General features: G+C 39.6%; 1 pseudogene; it reads right to left on the bottom strand.

Annotated features, from left to right (window-relative positions):
* Nucleotides 1–3,315: 3,315 nt before the first annotated feature.
* LOC103583841 lies at nt 3,316–3,554 on the bottom strand (annotated as a pseudogene).
* Nucleotides 3,555–3,789: the final 235 nt, after the last annotated feature.

Raw genomic sequence — 3,789 nt, 5'->3', positions numbered from 1 at the left:
TGGGGAAGAGACTGCCTCTTCAATAAATGGTGCTGGGAAAACTGGACATCCATATGTAGAATGAAAGTAGACCCATAGCTCTTGCCCTGTACCAAAATCAACTGAAAATGGATTAAAGACTTAAGTATACATCCTAAAACTATAAAACTCCTAAAAGAAAAGAGGGAAGACACTTCAGGAAGTAGGACTGAGTGAAGACTTTATGAATATGACTGCAAAAGCACAGGCAAGAAAAGAAAAAATAAACAATTGGGATTCTATCAAACTAAAAGGCTTCTGCACAGCAAAAGAAACAATTAACTGAGCTTAAAAACAACCTACAGAGTGGGAGAAAATATTTGCAAACTGTGCATCTGACAAAGAATTGATATCCAGAATACACAAGGAACTCAAACAGTTTAACAGTAAAAAGAAATAACTCAATGAAAAAATGGGTAAAGGAACTGAATAGGCATTTCTCAAAGGAGGATATATGAATAGCCAACAGACACATGAAAAAATGCTCAGCATCACTCAGCATCAGGGGAATGCAAATCAAAACCATATTGAGATATCTCACCCTGTTTAGACTGGCTATTATCAAAAGGAAAGAATAACAGATGCTGATGAGGATACAGAGAAAGGGGAGCCCTTCTACACTGTTGACGGGACTGCAAATAGGTGCAGCCGTTATGGAATACAATATGGAGGTTCCTCAAACAACTACAGATAGAACTGCCATGTGATCCAGCAATGCCACTGCTGAGTGTATACCCAAAGGGATGGAAATCATCATGCCAAAAGGTTACCTGTACTCCCATGTTTATCGCAGCTGTATTTACAATGGCCAAGTGTTGGAACCAACCTAAATGTCCATCATAATATGACTGGATAAGGAAAATGTGGTATATTAACACAATGGAATACTACTCTGCCATAAAAAAAGAATGAAATACTGCCATTTCACAGCAACATGGATGAAATTACAGAAAATTATGTTAAGTGAAATAAGCCAGGCACAGAAAGAGAAATACCACGTCTTCACTTATAAGTGGGAGCTAAAAATAAATAAACAAGTAAATAAAAAAAGAAAGAAAGACGTAACAATCACAATAATACATTGAACTTTCAAAAGGAGAGAACAGAACTGAGGTTACCAGAGGTGGGAGAGGGGCAGAGGGAAGGAGGTAAAGGAGGAATTGGTAAAGAGCCATAAAAATCAATTACATTGTATAATGTTGAATATCCTAATTGTCTTGATTTGAACATCACATATTGCACACAGGTATTGATATTCAATGCTGTACTCCACAGATAAGTGCAATTGACTGTGTTCCAATAAAAAAAAATGTAGCTGGGTCATCTATGACTCTTTCTATTGGTTTTTTCTCTTGGTTGTTGGTTACATTGTCTTGCCTCTTTACATGTGTGTAAGTTGACAGGGTGCCAGGCACTTACTTGGAGGATCTCAATGACATCATTCACAATTGAGGGTGTCTTTTCTCAATTAGGCACAAGGTGTGGGGGTTGACTGCTTACATCCACTGTTGGGAAAATATTTAAAAATAAAATCTTTTAAATCAGAAAACCTCCCCACAAAAGTAGGAGAGCAAAAAAGCCAGTTTTATTGTTGCATGTGCGTTAAATTAGACTGCAAGACACATCACAGGCAATCCACTACAAGATTGCAAAGACAGAAAGGTATCTCACCCTTTTATACAGCCAGATAGATACAGCCCATTGCAAACATGTGAACTCTATTTGTCTATTCAGGAAGAAAATGAAACTTCTCATATCTTTTCAACAAGCAGGAAGTTACATCTCAGAGCTAAGTGCCTAAGCTTGACCACCACAGGAGGCAGGGGATGTTTATCTCTCAAAAAAATGACTCCAAGATCCCCATGAAAGGCATTCCTGGGCTGCAAAACTGGCAAGAGTCTCCTTTAGCTTTTAAAAAGATTACTTACATCTCATAGAGGCATAGAGAGCACTTCCAATTTCAAGTTTTCTGAAGACAAGTGGGGGGAGAGAGAGTTTTATTTCCCTTATGGCACCAGGGAAATATTTATACTTACTTTTTTTCTTTGTAGATTGGTATTTACCCTTATGCCACTCAGAGTTATGTTTGGTCAGGGCTGGGTTGCATCCTCAAAGGAGGAGGTAAAAGTCACATGAAAATTCAGGTGGGCTTTCAGACCATCTAACACAATAACATTCCATGAGTAGATGGTATTATCTTATTTTACTTTTTGTATCCATTTCATTGGGAGCAAGGACAAAAATGTAGCATCTATACTTTGCTTATCGAAACTGACAAAAGTGTTCTGCTTTTTTTTATTAGTATTTTGTAAAGACTTTTTCTTCTTAATTTGTGAGAAAAGTGTAATTTTTATATTTCTACTCAGATTCCAGTGTTTTGGATTTTTTTAGAGGAAATTTATTAAAAAAGAGTTTGTCCTTTTTTCCCAAATATTATTTCAAACAAAAAGAAATCAAAAGACACCTGAAAACACCTGTAAAATTATTGCTTTTTTTCTCTAAGGCAGGTGAGGCTAAAAAAGGGAAGAGATTTGGCAAGTAAAGTACAGTTCTGTGATTGCCCCCACTGCCTGACTGCATTCCCATGACTGCCAGACAAGGAGACAAGGGTCTCTCACACTGCGGTAGCGTCGCTCAGCCTCCAGCTCTGGGGAAGAAAGCCATGCTGAAGGCACAAGGAAAACAAGTCAGTCTGGTCTAGAGAACCTCATTCAGGGAAACAGCACCAACACATTCTTAGAACACAAATAAAAAACTTCAGAGCTACCTCACCTAGGAGCATTTTCAAAGTCCAAAATTAGTGCCATTCATCAGTGTCTCAGGTCCTGTGGCAGCATCTCGGTCACTTACTACAGGGAAACAATGAGTTTCAAACTACTTCTATACATCAAAAGAATACATGGATAAAATATAGAGACATACAGACAACTGAGGAGCATGAATGAGTAGGATTGTTGCACCTAAATGAAAACAAGGGGGACTCTCAGCCTCTGCACGAAGCAGTGGGAGCTGTATAAGTGAGAAGGCAGGAGCAGAGGGGTCGTGGAGCGCAGTGGCAGTTTGAGTTGCGTAGACACTGTTGTGGCAAACCAAGCCCGAAAAACCACCTGTAAGGGGTGTAAACATGGATTCACAGTGTGAAATTCTGAGTGTTTTCACTTGAGTCAGAATGATTAAAGACTGCTTTGATGATGCCTATTTGTCCATTGTAAATTCTCTCAAGGCTCAGTTTCTTCTTATATTTGATGATTTACACAGAAAAATATCCCATATATGATAGCATGCCCTCGTCAGTACCTGCACCATATGTAATACAAAGGGAGGTGTTACAGTGAAAAGAGTCAAGTGACTGATTCTCCAGGAGTGGAGTTCATTGCTGCTCAGGGGAGTCAGGGACACAGTGGCGGTCTCCTGATTCTTCTTAAAGTTCATGTCCTTTGGGACAGGAAGTCTTCCCTTGGGAAGATGCCCCTCTATTTCTTTGTTGGAAATGGCAATTGACTGACCAAGACAGAGAGTTCTGGATATTAAACCATTTTGAGGATTTTAATAGTCTTGGGCTTCTGTTCTCCTTCTCGTCAGTCCAGGGAGACCAGCAGACAGAAGCCCCCATTCCCTGTCCTTTCTCCTCCCCAGACCTGAAGCACAAATGTGGGTGAAAATGGACATCTTGCTGAGAAAGAAGGAAGGAAAGAAAGTCCGCAGTGGTGCATTGGACTTGCAGAGGGAGAGAGCACACCTAGGGATGCAAAGTGGAGGTTGGGAATAATT

The sequence above is a fragment of the Galeopterus variegatus genome, unplaced genomic scaffold (assembly GCF_000696425.1).
Source record: "Galeopterus variegatus unplaced genomic scaffold, G_variegatus-3.0.2 Scaffold29151, whole genome shotgun sequence".
NCBI classification, from domain to species: Eukaryota; Metazoa; Chordata; class Mammalia; order Dermoptera; family Cynocephalidae; genus Galeopterus; species Galeopterus variegatus.
The sequence above is the reverse complement of the archived record's forward strand: the minus strand, read 5'-3'. Positions and strand labels throughout refer to the sequence as shown.